Source organism: Corvus kubaryi, unplaced genomic scaffold (genome assembly GCF_017639235.1).
Source record: "Corvus kubaryi isolate FWS band 111438036 unplaced genomic scaffold, C.kubaryi_AGA036_p1.0 37127, whole genome shotgun sequence".
Lineage (NCBI taxonomy): Eukaryota > Metazoa > Chordata > Aves > Passeriformes > Corvidae > Corvus > Corvus kubaryi.
The window spans coordinates 496256-512851 of record NW_024581032.1 but is presented as its reverse complement, the minus strand read 5'-3'; the positions used below and the strand labels follow the sequence as shown (position 1 = coordinate 512851).

At 41.8% G+C, this 16596-nt stretch overlaps 1 long non-coding RNA gene across 1 annotated transcript in view; it reads right to left on the bottom strand.

Moving 5' to 3' along the window:
* Window positions 1-4969, bottom strand: part of LOC121661234 — a 90500-nt gene extending 85531 nt beyond the window's left edge. Inside the window, exons 1-2 of the long non-coding RNA XR_006014889.1 lie at window positions 4708-4969; window positions 3996-4082 (exon numbers count right to left, since the gene is read on the bottom strand). This is a non-coding gene — a long non-coding RNA (uncharacterized LOC121661234). The remainder of the gene's footprint in view (window positions 1-3995; window positions 4083-4707) is intronic.
* Window positions 4970-16596: the final 11627 nt, after the last annotated feature.

Sequence of the window (16596 nt, the reverse complement as noted above, 5' to 3'; positions counted from 1 at the left end):
CATGGGTCTGTAACTCCAAAAACTCCAGAGGTGAATGTGATTCTCTGTCTCAGGAACAGAGGATACTAAGGACTGAAGTCACGGTGGTGTAACAAGGACTATGAAAGCACAACACTCAATACCAAGTTTGTCCTCTGAAACCTACTGGTTTTGTCTTCCGAAACACCTATTGTCATTCTAGAACTTTGGTTTAAGTGGTGGAAAATCGACTATGCTCTTCTAACAGATACATGCTGTATCTGTCAGCAAGCTTTGAGTATTTCTGTTCTATCAAAGACAACAGTTGTCTTGACTTCAGCTGATCTTGGTGATCTGTGTTAGTATTTCTTCAAGTTTCTATGTTTGGGAAACCATTTTGTCAGGCATTATATATCTTAACACTACCAAGATTTTCTACAAGTAGATTTCATATTGATGTGGGGCTTAAGCCTTTATTACAAAGTTGTTACAGGTTCACTGTTGTGGGCTGCTTTGATAGCCCTGTGTTCCTTCAGAATATCCACTCAGTAGAATTGAAGAACACAATAAATAACACACATCAGGTGTTCTCATAAAACCATCCCAAACTTGTTCTGCATGCTAACCAAACAAAGGAGTATTTCGCCTCTTTGTGATACACTAGATTTTCTTGTGGACTTTGCCTACCTTATTTTATCCTTATACATACATAGATTAACAAGGTTTATTGGTCTGCAAAGCAGAGCAGTGGCCCATCCACAAGTGAACCCTTTGAAAAATTGCTGTATGTGATAGACTGGTGTCAGTGTCATGCAGTGGTGAGGAATTAAAGAGAAAAGAAACAGTGATGGGAACAGAGCCTTACAAGCTTGTTATATACAGCCACAGCTTCCGGTTCATAAATGTTTTTAGACATTACTGACCTCCTCTCTTGTCCCCAGCTGAGGAAGCTGGGTGTGCACAACACCACAGCTGAAGTCAGTTGTAGACTCAGATTGCTGCAGCCTCTCTAACTTAACTGGCTATGACTGAGAGCAGCATGTGGCCAGGTACATGACTCAAGACATGGGCTGGGCCCATGCTTTCAACGTGTAATTGTAGACTTCCCCCCAGAAGCTGCCTTTGGGTTGTAAGCAGAAGAGAGAGAGAAACCTCTCTGCCATTACAGTTGAGGGATGTGAAATCCAGAAGGAACAGAATGCAGGCACACAAAGGTTTTCTAATCTTCAGACCACCCCTGAAGGCTCTGAGTTGCAAACAGGCAACTTCCTGGGTTAGCCTCACTTCAGGGAGGCTGTGCAGGACTAAAGCAGTCTCTGTGAAGGTTTTGTCTGAACACACAGTGTTGCCATATGCAACAGAGAAAGCTCACTTGTCCTTCTCTGTAGGAAGAAAAAATGGAAGCTGTTAAGAGAAGGGTGCTGTGGGAAGAGGGAGACACCCATGTCACCCACCATTTCAACATGGGATAGTGCTTACTTGCAAGTCAGGGCTGCCTTCTACTGCTGATAGATTTGGAACTTAGCTCTGGATAATAAGCCCCTAAAATCTGTGAGTGTGAGCATACGTGCCAGGTTTAATCAGTGACAGATGAGCTAAAACCAGAAAATGTAGTTTGCTAGAGATTTCTGATCCTATAGCTGAGATAGGGGAATGGTTTGTGAAATGATTCAGTTATGACCTTATATTACAGTGCAGTGAAATTAGTGTTGGGTTAGAGTAAAAACCAAAGAATGTTGAAAAGCAGATACTTTTATTTGGAAATGTACAGGTATGCAAGGGAATACATACAAAGACTGGATGTGAAAATTTGCAGCACTCTGTTGTTCATACACCTGCTTGGGTTGTCACCTGAAGCTTTCCAAGTTATGGATGCCAGGGTGACTCTAAAAGACATGCTATGTTTTGTATTATCATTTATGGTTGTGGATTTCATTCCATCTCTAAACTGCAATTAAGTGTTCTTATCATCTTGTAAATGAGAATTTCTCTTTTAAACATCATATTTGCAACTCTGTGTTCATATAATCCTGTAATTATGTAGCTATTTTCATTCCAGCACTGATTCAGCAATGTACTTAAGCATATGAATAATCTCTTTGAACCTAATGGGACTCCTCACAGGCTTACAATTAGGCATGGTTTAATTACTCAACAGCTACACTGGGGTATAGAAACAGGGATAAAAGAGGTGGCTTGCTTCTACTGTAAACACTGTTATTGAACTGGACATTTCTAAACTCCAATTTTATCTTCCTAATTTTAATGTTTTCAGCTGAATCATATTGTTGGAGACACCATATGTGAAGTATTAAGATTGAATGACATCTCTTAAAACTGTTTTCTCTGGAGACAAAGAAGTTTTAGGAGGCTTGATCCCTCCGTTGCCCTATGTTCTCTGGAAGCTGGCTGCCCTTTCAGGCATGCCACAGCAACTGGAGAGATCAGCACCAGAGAGGGCCTTTTTTTCCCTTTAAAAGAGGAATGCTGCGGTTAAGGAGATTCCAGCATGATCTCATATCTTGTAGTTATACTTGAGATGGTGATAAACCATGATACATGATCAGGAACTGATAGTGGATATCAGAAGGCCTGGGGCCACCTCAGACCACTATGCTACTGAAGAAAATATGTATGTATCTACATTCTGATAAATCTTTAACTTGCTCTTTAATCCTAAAATTGCATATTGTCTAGGATCTAAAATGTTAACATTTTTAACCAAAGTATATCCATAAGAACTCTTTTACCTTATGCTATATGACCTAGGAAACTTGAAGCATAGTCACTGATCTGAAATTACAGCTCTTCTATGTTCAGATGAAATGGAACATCAAGAAGTACCCTTGAAGAAAGTGGGAACATAAAAGAATGAAATGAAATATTACAAACTGCCTTTTATAGCAGAATATGAAAGTTTGTAATAAGTATCTCCGATATTTACCTTAGGAAATGCACAGGTAAAGTTCTTTGAAGTTAAGTACAAATAACTGATTTCTATGATGCACAATATTGTGATAATTTTAAAGAATTTTTCTTACTGTCTGATCTTACTGATCCACACATAGAAGAGCTGTCAGAGAGCAGTGGTCTTGCCCTGAGTCAAAACAGGACTGATAGGTTTGATACCTTTGGTATTTATACAGTGATTATTTAACAAAATATCAAGACACAATCAAAATTCTCTACAACAGGACAGGCAAGGACAGAATTTGGTCCCTAAGTCAGTACACAGAGAAAAAAAAAAAAAAAATTAAAATATGGTTAAGGACTATTTTAGAGACAGAATCCATACAACAGCGTTTAAAGGTCTTGTTTGTGGCTTAATAAGCACTAATAGAGATGGACTTACCTGAAGCTGTGAATTATGAGAGGCTGCTCAGACAAATGTTTACTGAATAAGGTGGCAGCCTGCAGGGAGCCTGAATCTCAATTAATAATCCAGTACCCAACCCCATGAAAAAAGAAGACGAAAGGAGTAGAGGGTATTTTTACTCCTTGGCTAGGAGAGTTGTTTGGTGATATTCACAGAATAAACGGGAATGGATCCCTTGTGAGAAAAAGAGGATTTAGAAAGAATCAAACAAGAAGGCATTTGATCTATTTGTTTCACAGTAGGTTCTGAAAAACAGATTAGTCTTTGAAGTAAAGGCCTGATTATTGTTTTCTAGTTGAAATTCTGTTTTATAGAGATTTTAATGGTAGTAGGCTAGTGGTGGTGACACTGCTACTAGCAAACGACTAATGCCCTGGCAGACATTAGTGGAAAAATTTGCCATCTTGCACAGATCAATCCATAACTTTACCAAATTTTTTTTTGCATCAAGCCTTTACCTTTTACCTGAACATACCTTCTAAGAATTTAATGTTGATTTACAGATTTATTTTGATGAAGAATAAATACTCTTCATCTACTGAGATGTGCTTTTTCTTGCCTGAATTTCTCTAGCTCCAGCTATCATGAGTCAGTTAATAGGTCTTTTTATATCTCGTTCCACCAAAAAGGTCACTGAGTTATTATATATTATATTAAAAACCTGTTTTGCCTTCTGATGTTCTAACAGCAGTCATCTCTGACTCCAGAGCCAGCCTACTATGGTCCAGGGAATCCAATTAAACAGCATCTGTGTAAGAAAAACATAGCAATGTTTAGCACTCCAGAATGTAATTTAGTTACCTAAAACCTATTTTATGCAACCTAAAATTTGGGTTGTAAACCTCCAGTTCCTACTTACCTATTCAGACTAGACATAAATGGTGTTTTAAAATAGCATTAAAAAATGAGATTTGCAAATGAGTAGAAAGACCATGCCTTTTTACTTTATTTATTTATTTGGTTTTTGTTTTGATGTCAAGCACTGGGACAAAAATGTCCTCACAACGTGGATGAATGCCCCAGTGAATATCTAGGCTCTTGGCCTCAGTGGAGCAGTGGTACGTGCCGGCTTCTCATGTGCTGCAATTGAAAGAGCCGGATACAGCTCCTCAAACTGTATTCTGTCTGAATGAAATATTAAAGAAAATGAAGATAAAGACATGACACAAATTCTGCCTCTTTAGGGCTCTGGAGTTTTATAAAAGTGTGGGGTGTTAGGGCCATTGGGAGATCGCTGCTGTGTTCCCCAAAACCGTCTCGGGCGCGAGACCGCTCAGGTGCGTCAGTTCACACTAGCAAACTTCTCCTTTCAGCCCCGCGCAGATGTTAAACGCTGGTGACACACACACTCAAGCCAGATAGCTCAATATTACCAGAGATAAGGAGCCGAGGAGGGCCCTCCGCATGGCGCGTTCCACAGACGAGGTTTATTTCATCCTCCACAGAGGCGACCAAAAGTGAGAGAGCAAGGCATGTTCGTGCTCACGTTTACATAGGGTCACAGAACCAGTGATCTGAGGGCATGGGGGCGGTACAAAGGCGGGACCAGGGAAGGGAACCAATGAGCAGAGGGAAGGGGCAGAGTGGGGGATCAGGTCAGGTAGGCAGCCCCACAGGCTGCTGGGAGAGGTAGTTTTCTTCAACCAGGGTTTAGGGGGTGTGTAAGGTTACATTTCATCCGCAGGGAATTGTGGGAGAGGCTTTTCCTTTACTCACACAGAGGTGAGAGTGGTATCTCAAATATCTGAGTTTTTCTACCAGCAGGCCTTTGCTGTTTCGGGGCTCTCTGGCCCACCAGCTGGCTCAGCTGTTGGCTCAGTGACTCCAGCAGAGTTTACTTGTGGTTCCATGTCTTCCTCCAGTTAGGATTCCAAGTCCCATATCTGTGTTTAATAATTGTTTTCTTTATTTCCTTGCAAGAATAGATCAAAGATTGTTTTTCTTTTAAAAAATCACTCAAAAAATTTTATGTATTCTGTTGCTAGTTTTGACTGCTGAGTGTGGGAAGTCCTTGGTAATGTACTCTGGAATGTGAGTCTTCCTCATACTCTGTGAGCTTACTATACCAGACATATAGGTACTCATATTATATGCTTTCTCATATTTTTCACAGTTACAATGAAAGGGTTTATGGCTCCTTGTTCCTATGCTCCCTTTCTAATGGAATCCTTTGGGTGGGAAGGGCCCCTGGGAGGTCTCTGGTCCAACACTGTGCCCAAAGCAGGACCACCCCTGGGATCAGGCCAGGCTGCCTCGGGGCTTTCTGCAGGCAAGTCTTGAAAAATCCCCATGGCTGGAAATTTCTTTTTCTTTCTTCTCTGTTGGCGATTGAGGCATGGACCCAGACCAGCAGGGGATCTGAATGGTTTATTCAAAGGAAAGAGATGGTTTTATACACTTTTCTAAGGCACAGTATTTCCTTATATGGTAATCCTCACTACGTGACCTATCCCATATTGCCACATCAGCAACACACTTTATCAATGTCCTTCTATGAGGTGATCACTCGCTGTTCACCTGTCCGTCAGCTCCCGGCAGGCTCCTCTCTGTAGGGGTCTGCTGTGTGACACCTCCTCCCCCCAGGGTCTGGTGGGGACAAGCCTCTGTGTGCCACCATGTGCTTCTTTGTGTGGCCATGTGCCTCTTCAGGCACATTTTACAGCTCACAACCCAATTCTATCTTATTTCTCCCCATGCTTCTCCCATGGATGACAGCCATTACTCTGGTGATCAGGCCATTCTCTTGAAGTAAACAGGCTGAATGGGAGCTTTGATATTTCACATATAGCAGCGTCTACCTTTTCTACCAAGCCTGCAACCACCACTACAGTTTCTTAACACATGCAGATCTGCCAGTGGTTGTCTGGTGCCTTCTGTGAGGGTCTGCCTGGCGTATGGGTTTCAGAAGGTGCACAGAAGGATTTACTTTATGGTTGATTTAATGACAGTAGGCAAAATAACTTCTATATGTATTTAACTGTGTGTTTTTATTTTCAAACACAGGGCATGTCTTCTCTGTAACATGCTCTTCCCTTGTCAATGGCAATCTCCAGTTTTAGCTCCTTCATATTCTCAAAATCTCCTTCAAATAGTGTACTTTTTTTATGTTGTAAAAATCTTTATTGTTATAAATGTATTGTGATGTTGACTTCTTGCATGTTACATAATGTTAGAAAAACTTTACCTGGATTCTGTAATGTAATACATGATATAGAATGTCTTTTGTTTATGTAGTCAATTTAGAAAAGATAGGCAGAGAAAGTCTTCCCATTCCTGGAGTATCTTATCAGAGAAGAAGAAAACCAGAAACCAGAGAGAAGAATTTATGGAGGGAGCAGAGACAGAATGGAGCCAAAGAAGAAGATAAGGCTGATGGGATGATACATAGAGACTCCAAAGAATTTATGAATCATGCATGATTGTGATGAATATGCAATGAGATGTACTTTTAAAGACAATCTTTTGGATGTAGAGGTGTGCCTTTGGCTCTCTGCCAAAGCACCTGGCCATAATACCCATTTTGCTATTGTCTCCTAATTGTCCCTTTTATTAAACTTCTTTAAAAATTTTACAAAGAGTGAACAGCGTTTTTCACATTTATCAAAATTAAATGACAAAAGGTTCATTAATATGGATGAATAATAAATTATAGGATGTTGCCCTTAGATAAACCAGCTATAAACACTCATACAAGTGATTGTTTAATGTAAACACAAGTGTGATGTCCTAATTTTTCTGCTTCCTTCTGTTTGCTAATTCATTGATGTATTAAACTGCTTAGCTGAAAAAAATACTTTGCAAATAACAATTTCATTTGTTAACACACTTATAAATGTTTAATATTAATAGTTTAGGAATTGAAGAGGGGAGGTCTGGAATGATGCTATCACCTGTGCAACATGATTTTCCCAGCTTGCCCATTGCTCAAGATGTAGATCACAGTGCTCATAATAATCCGACTTTTGTGTACCCTGTCTGTGCAGGAGGGGAATGAAAGAACTGAGAACAGCCTCCTACCTGCCATGTGTCCTACCATGTATGTAAGTAGCCAGTGTGCTGAAGGAAGAAGAAAAATTTCTTGGGCCCCCATGTATATGAGCAGATGGGTCAAAGACATAACAGACTTAAGGACTGTATGCATCAGAATCATTGTTCTGCTGAATTGCATGCCATGCAGGGTACAGAAATTTTATGCTTGGTGCAGCTGTCAGATTCTTACTAGTATTGCTTTGATTTCTCACTGCTTATTAGGAAATCATTCACATTTGTGATGAGCATCATACAGTGATGAGTCATACAATACCTTCTTTATGATGCATCTTTCCAACATTCACAAAGCTGCTTGGTTTTGATTTAGGAGAGGGAAGTGAGTCCAAATAGCTACTCAGCTCCTGTCTCTTCCACTTTTTTACTTAAATTTCTCACAACTTAAATTTTCAGATGTTGGGCATGGATTACTATGATGTAACTCATGCTTAGTAACTCAAGATCACATTACTGAAACAATTCATTACAGGTTTTACAAGGTTTACAAGGAGAATGGTTTCTAGTGGAGTAGCTCCAGTGCAGTTAGACTCCAAGCAAGCACCTCTGTTTGACTTTGGTCATGGAGTACACTGGAGAAGCTGCCTAGTGAGAGCTCATCAGGGTTCCTGTTGATGCAGGATTTGTGAAGCATAAGCAAGCAGGTTGTCTCATGACCAACTCCCAGAATTAATCTGTTTTCCTATTCATTCAGTGAAAAAGAATGAATAAGCTTTTCACATTCTTAAACTCTTTGTTCCATTCATTCATTCCTTAGGATAGCTTGCTTTTTCCTTTCATTAAAAAAAACAGAGACCTAATTTCCTCTCATCTGTTCAATTAACTACTCCATTCATGATATGACTCAACTGATCTTAATATATGGAAGGTAATGCATTTGATCCAGTGAGTTTTAAAGCAATGGATTTTTTACTTACTTTTTCCTACATGTACTTGTTTCTTTAATTTTTTTCCTACAAGTCATCAGATGACAACATTCCTATTTTGTAATATAAATACATGGGCATTTGTCTTTGTGGGCTTTAGGATGATTTGTTTACCACATTCTAATAAACACCGTGATTACCACAAGGCTCTGCTCATAGGCAATACATTATCTTCAATCTTCTGAATAACAATTTCCTTTATTTTCACAATAATATTTAGGGGAAAAAAAGGTAAATGTGTTTTGCTAGCAGTCATTGTCCCTGCTCTGTGGCCAGTATAGTTTGTCTCAAAGGATTTATATTGTGGTTATTAAGGATTTAGAATAAATAGAATTTTTAGGAAGAAAAACTCTTTCCTGTGAGAGTGGTGAGGCCCTGGCACAAGTTGCCCAGAGAAGCTGTGGCTGCCCCACCACTGGAAGTGTTCAAGATGAGGTTGGATGGGACTTGGAGCAACCTGGTCAGGTGGGAGGTGTCCCTGTTCATGGCATGGGGTTGGAACTGGATGGTCTGTAAAGTCCTTTCCAACCCAAACCATTCTATGATTCTGTGATAAATTTGCTTTAATCATTAGAGCCCAAAACTGCCTGAACATCTTTAGTGAAAACAGTCATAGTCCCCATGTTGAGATTCTCTGCAAAAGCTGACAGGTGCTTGTTGCAGCACATTGTGTGCTGAGATGCACCAAGTATTTGTCATGAATGTAATTGGTAAAGACTTAATATCCTCATTTTTGTTTTTATACAACTTAGAAATCTACTTTAAAAGAGACAATGGAGGTTTCTGGGAGAAGCTTGCAAACAAAAGAAAAACATCCCTGAAACTTCTCTTGTTTTAATTTTGCTGTGGACACTTTTTCAGTACCATGTAAGATGATAAAGGGAGAAGTGTGGTCTTGGGCTGTGGTCACTTAAGAAGCAGGAATTGAAAAAAGCTGCATAAAGCATCATGACCAGCAGATCAAGAGAGGTGATTCTCCCCCTCTACTACACCCTGTGAACCTCCATTTACAGTAATGGAACTCTGAGGTCCCAAACACAAGAAAGACATGGACCTGTTTAGAGCAAGTCCAGAGGAGGACCCATGAAGATGATCAGATGGCTTGAGCATCTCTTCTAGTAAGAAAAGCTGACAGGGTTGGGGTTGCTCAGCCTGGAAAAGGCTCTGGGGAGACCATAGAGGCCCTTCCAGTGCCTAAAGGGAGTTTGTAAAAAAGACAAAGGGAGAGACTTTTTACGAGATTCTGTAGTGACAGGGTAAGGATTTTAAACTGAAAGAGGGTTGCGTCAAATCAGATAGAAGGGCTGGGGTTTTTTTACAGTGAGGGTGGTAAGAAACTGGAACATATTGCCCAGAAATGGTATGGAAGCCCCATTATTGGAAGTGTTCAAGGACAGGTTGGATGGGGCCTTGAGAAACCTGATACAATGGAAGGTGTACCTGTCCACAGCAGGGGCTTGGAACTAGATAATTTATAAGGTTTCTTCCAACAAAAACCATTTTACGATTCTATGAAGAGTGTAAATTAATAAATTTCACACTGCCTAGATGCACTGGTTTTGCATGGCCTGGTTTTTAGTAGCAGGGGAGGCCACAGAGGTGGCTTCTGTGAGAAGCTGCTAGAAGCACTCAGTCATATAACACACTGGTATATGAAATTAAGAAAAATGTGAGTGTGACTTTTGTTCTTATGTACTTTTTAATTCTCAACTAAGAAAAACCTTTGAAAAACTCTATGCTGGTTAGCACCTGCAAAACTTGCTTTTCCGCTAAGAATTTTAATGAATTGAAGCTTGCCTTTGCAATTTTGTAGCTGCTGCTTGGGCCTTGTGTGTAACTTTCTATATACTGTTAGCTCCATGGAAGTTCAAAGCTGCTACTGTAGGTACAAAAATGCTGTTAGTGAGGATCTTCTTGTTATTTTTCTAAGTCCGTGAGAGACTCTTCTCTCTCACAGAAGAGGTAGCAGGGAATGTAAACAACCAAGCCACCTGCAACCTTGGAAAGTCTTGTTTATGGTATAGTGGAGAATATTTTGATAATGGATGTTTTAGGATTTTGGCCAATCACCCCCAAGGGGTGGCTGGTCCTTTGTCCAATTAGACTATGAAGAAAAAAGTCAATGAAAGAGTTTGTAAAATAATTAAATCAATCAATCTTGCTGCACAATTCCTGCCTGCTGGATCTTCTCCTCCTCCTCCTCCCTATGGCTGCAGGACACGGTGATATACCATAGGAACCAGGCCAGCGGTAATACTGCTACCTTGTAGCATAGCCACAGGGGGTTGGGTTTTCAGACTTGGTATGCCATACATTTTCCATGAAAAATAATGGAAGATTCTCTTGTCTAGAAACCTTAGGACATTTATTTCATAGACTTACTTGGTAAAGCATTCTAGGCATGTAATCATTTGAGATGTCTCATAGACAAGAAATAAGTGCTGTTACACAGGAGTGTTGCTAATATTGATGGGCAGATACTAATCGCTTTGTGATTCCTACTAGAGTGATGTATCCTTAGAGATGCCCAAGAGTGCAGGAAGCAGGGAATGATGAATTTAGAAAAATACTTTTGATAATGTCTTTGTTGTTCTATTGAATTATTAGGGACTACCTTGGCTTGAGTGCTCTGGGTGTCTATCACACACCCTCCAGCAAGCACCCCAGTAAAACCCCCAGGTTTATAACCCCTGTCCCAAAGCCCCCCCAGGTACCTCCAGACAGCTGCTCTTAGGTTTGTGCCCAGGTGCTGACTCATGGGCCATTTAAAGCCTTGTATTCCACCTGGACAGGTGTCAGAAAGGACACCAGGCAGGACCAGGAAAGCCTCTCTGAGACTGCTCCTGTGGTAAGCACGGCACAGTGTGTCACAGCCCTGGGGTTCTTGCAACTGAGGGTGTTGAAGTCTGTTCCATCCCGCTATAAAAGGGAAGCTGGGGAAGATTCTTTTTGATAGATTTCTTGGACGAAAATAAAGCGCAAGCATGGCAATATTAGATCTGAGAACTGTTTATTGATGAAGAAAGAGAAGTGTTCCTACCGAAGGGGGAGAGAAAAGGGAGCAAAGAGACGAAGAGATGGAGAAAGAAAACCGAAACAGATCATTACCGCTGTACCCCGGGCGCCCTGTTAGCACCAGGTTGGCAGATGGAGCGTGTGTGCTGCAAGCTGCGATGAGTGTGTGCGGCTCCCGTGGCGGGCTAGGCGCGATTTTCAAACAGCAGCAGGCTGCGTGTCTCTTCTGTCAGTGAAAATCAGGTTGCCATGGCTACAGGCGCACTGGTGGAGCAGTTGCAGGTTGTCAGGGTCAGGGGGTGGCGGCTGACGGCGGCTGTGGCTGCCACTGGGAAACAGTAGAGCGCTGGGTTGCTGTGGCGCCGAGCTGCCTCGGGGAAGCGGCAAAGCAGGGCGGACAGACAGATGTGGAGGGAAGATAACCAGGGAAGAAGCAGGACCTCAAGGAGGAAAAGGTGGCGGGGGGAGGGAAGGAAGGCGGGGGCCAAGGTGACCCTCCAGGCGTGCCCCTGGTCGCTCCAAGAAACCCAAAGGAAAATGGCCGGGGATTGTGGTGCACTTACTTGCTTTTATCTGCTAAGGCTCCTCCCATAGCCTGATTTCCGAGGCACTTTGTTCTCGGCATCTGGGGATCTTCCCTGCCAGCAAGCGGGACGGGGTTCATCAGGGGTCAGGTTGCTTGCAGCCCAGTTGTGGAAGCTTTCTCTCCCCTGATCGGCTGCCAAGCAAAGTTTCGCCAGGGACAGGACTCCCAGTACGCCTACAGTAGTTTTTCACTTGATGTATAACATATGTACATAAATAAAAATCAAATTGGTCCCTCTCAAAGTCCCATATCCCATCCAAGCAGTATGGCCACCTCTGCCAGTGCCACACTGGGGGGGGGAGGGGAGAGCCAGGGGGAAGCCTTGACTTGCCACATCTCTTCTCTGCTGGGACTGAATGGCAAGCAGCAGGAGTGAGGTGGAAAAGGATGGGGGTGACTTGGAAAGGGATGTTCATAAATGCTGACAGTGGAGCTGCCCAACAGCCCAAAATCCCGTCAGAATCAGAGTCCCACAGCAAAAATGTTGAGAGCCTCCTTAAAAGTACGCAGTCCAGGTGAAAGAGGATGACTTGTACTATACATGTCCTTATGCCCACCCTGCCCAAGGGATCACTATTTATTTCCCCCAGCTAGAGTCTCAGCCTGGATAAATCAGCCCATTTGCACTGGCTGCCATAGAGCCACCATACCTGTTTCTTAGGTTTTTGGTTTTCATTTTTTATTTTAGCCAATACTGGGAACACAAACCAAGGCACCTGCTGGATCTGTTACCTCCTGATCCTTGAGCTGATCTGTAGCCACAGAATCACGGCATTTAGTATTTTTGGAGCCCGCTCTTGGGCAGTCTCTTCAAGAGATGCTGAATATTATCCAGTGAAGAATATATTTGGTGAAATCCTGGTTTTTGTTAACCCAAATGAGCTGTGCATTATGGTCAAATCAAAATAGTTTGCTCAGGGTGGGCAGGAAGAGGGAAGGGTAGAAATGGAAAACTGAGGATCTAAATCCACAGACCTAAGGGAAATAGTAGTGTTGCCTTTCCCTCCAGTGCCACAGATTTCTCTCTGAATGATTTAAGCCCATGCTTCTGGGTAATATAGAGACAGTGGTAACAAGCCTGGATGGCTAGGGATTCTGACAGAGTCCAGTGGCATGTTTTGAATGAAATTAAATGTACCATGGAAGATTTTCTTTCCTGTAAAGAAAATATTTAAAGTTCTTATATTTTATCTTTTTTATGTGTGCATGTGTCGGGGTTTGACACTCACTAGAAGCCAGGCACCCAGGAAAAACTATCCACTTATTTTCCTCTGCTATAGCTGAACAGAGGAGGGGAAATTAAAACAAAAACTTCTTGAGTTAAGGATTAGGGGAAAAACACTTTTAAGGCACAACAGGTTCAAAACTTAAACAATATAAAGAAAATTTATTATTAACAGAATTAAAAGTAAAAAGGGTAATGAGAACTAAAATAAACCTTTAAAACACTTTCTTCCCAGCCCCTCCCTCTTTCCCACCAACCACGCAAAGAGACAAACATGGGGTTTTTGGTCAGTCTTTCACTTCCTAGAAATCTTTCCTCAGTATGCTTAGGGAAAAGTTTCTTTCTCCTGCTGTGCCGTGGGATCCTTCTCATGGGAGGTCGTCCTCTTCAAATTTTCTAGCGTGGTCTTAATTTTCCTGAATAGCAGCCCTTCTCACCTGCTGTAACACGAGTCCCTCCCACGAATGGTGCAGTATTCCCAAAACTGCACATCGTGGGTCATTTTAGTTCATGGGGTTTAGTCTTTTAAGGATAAGCTGTTCTAGTTTGGAAGCAAGGGTTCTCTATCTCTGGAAGGGTCTTCTCTCTCTGTTCGAGTTCCTCACTAGATTACAGCTTTTCAGCATCCACTCATGCACTTAATGAATTACAGGGAAACAATTTGTTGCATTATAGTCCTCACCAAGGTTCGAGAAGAATCTCGGCTCCGACGCCCGAAGCACTTCCTCCCCCTCCCTCCTTTGCACTGACCCTTAGTGTCGCCATGTTGTTCTCCTCACGTGTTTTCACCTTTTCCTTTTCTCTGACTCGGCAGAGAGTCGGTGTTCGTAAGTTAATTTGTTCTCAAGTTCTATCAATTGAAAAGTTTTTATAAAGTTCTACAACGATGAAGAGTTGATCGAGTCCGGGCTCTGTATCGGGGAATTGCTCGCCATGCCCCTCACCGCTGGCCACGTGGCCTCCGCCAGCACTGCGCCGGCCGCCGGCTCCACTCAGCGCCTCTCTTCACGCAGGACACTGAAAAGGAGAAGTTGCTGCCGCCCCTGCCCTTCTGTCCGCAGCACGGCTAGTTAAAAGCAGCTAAGCAAGTAAAGCTTATTGCGAGCCGTGCTGAGACGGCAGCGGCCGCGCCGCCCCAGCCGCGCGATTTCGGCCGCGCCGCCCTGGCTGCGTGGGCGTTCCCGGGGCTGGTCCCGGCCGCAGGGCTGTTCGCGGCGCCAGGATGGCCCCCCAGCGGCACAGCCCCGGCCACCGCGCCGGGAAGGGGCTCGCCGGCCCCCTCACCAGTCCTCGGAGGGGAGCAAAAAAGAGAGCTTCCGCCGCTTTTTCCCTTCTTAAATATGTTATCACAGAGGTGTTACCAACTTCTCTAATTGGGCTAGTAACCTGCCCATCGTCAGAGCCTGACACAATTGGCTATGTGCTGGACACAGTATAAGCTTCGAGCAGCTTTCTCCCGCCCACCAAAAAACTAGACTATTTTTAAACTAACACAGCATGCAACTTCTTGCTGCTCCCGCAGTCCAGCTGAAAATAAAACTAGCCTTTTGCACAGCCAAACGGAAAAGAGAGATGTTGCTAGAAAGGTCTTAGATTCTTGGACATTTTTTAGAGTAAGTTTTAAAATACCTGGCTCATGATCTGTCTCTTCATGCTATGAAATGCCTAATATACATCTCAAAGGGATAGCAGAGAGAGGTAATGTTCTTTGAATATGACCTTGTTAGGGCTTCTTTAAGTGCCAGATTTCTAAGAAATCTTGATGAAAATGGTTGCCTTCAAGCAGCATCCTAGTTGCTCTTCTATATATAAGAGAAAGCAGGAAGACAAAAATAGGAAAAAGCAAAACCTATTTTGTGGCAAATATAGAGCTGTTGAGATCAGGATAATTTTTTATGCAGTAGCTTGTGAACCTTATGCTAGAGCTTTCAGAAAATACAGTCCCTCTCTTCCTAATTCAGTTCTGTCCAAAAGGAAATAGGATTTAGTCTCTTCTTCACAAAACAAACTAAAAATGTCAGTCAGGTATTCCATAAATAAGGATGGACACGGGCCATGTACACCAGGCACCAAAACCAAGTTTGGCTCTATTCTAGAAGCAAGATTTGGAGATGACTTCAGTGTTAGTCCTTCTCTACACACATGAAGATAAATGTGTCTTTCATTCTCAAACTCAAACCTTAACTACCAAATTGTGTTAAAATTGAATAACTTTTGAATATTATTGATATTCGAACAAAAGCCTAAGCCAAATTTAGGAGTAAAAATTCTGTCATCCCATTTAAACGCAGTATAAAACATTTGTTTTCATTAAAGTGGCTGTGATCATTGAAGGTACTACCTGTCCTTTGGTATTGTGTCTTACTACCTCTTGAACATAAAACTGAAGCTCTGGAGAATAGGTGGTCTCCAGGAACTGAGTTTATTTCTAAATATACACATGCTAGGACTGAACTGGCTGAAAATGTTGTTTCTCTATGTAAAACACTGAAGGAGAAAATATTTCTTCTCATATGGATTTCTCTTCTCCTTTGGGATTATTCTAACAATTTGTTTTCTGTTTGGGTGGGAAAATCTGTCTGCCCTTCATCCCAGCCAGTTTTAATTCCCACATCACCTAGGAAAGAGGTGGATCGGGAAGGCCTGGTGGGAAATGGCAGCAGAGGGCAAGAAAAACACTGATTTTATCCAGTACTGCAATTATTTCCCTGTGCATGGATGTGAATGATTGGTTTCTATGGCACACCAGAGGGACGGAAAATCAGTAACAGCTGTTCTCACAAGTTTGAAATTAAACACTTACAAAATACTGAAAGAAACAGGTTTTGTCTTAGAATTTTTTCACTAACCAAAATTCAGTGGAAATTTTCATGAGACTTTTTTTTTTTTTTTTCCTCACGACAAAAATTTGGGGGTCCTAAATTTTTTTTGTTGTTCTGGACATGACCTTAAAAATTGACCATTTATTTTGACAGGGAAAAAATTTTAATGTGCTTTCAAGGTAATGGTTAAGAAATGATGAATTCCTGTGTTGTAAAGATACAGATTTTTATTGCTGTCATATTGATGTCAGATAATTTGATGACTGGTCCTTCTATAGGATAGAAAAACATAGCCTTGGAATGAGTTTCCTTTAATATCTGTCAAATATCAATTAAAATGTTTTCATTAATGCAGTAATGTCTCTCACCATATAAACTGTATTGTCTAATTCTGATAAATTTAATTATACATCTTCATTAACTGGAAGTCTGAGGGACTGCTGATGCGAAAAATATTTGATGAGCTGTCCTTCAAGTCAATCTTGGCAAAAACATCATAAACCAGTAATTTGGGCTAACTTGTTTACTTGAAACCTCCCCCCCACCCCCAATATTATTTATTGTAGTTTATTGTATTTGTTTATTTAAATATTGGGGTGTCTTGGGGTGACCTTATGATGTGTATCCCATATCGCTGCCTATGC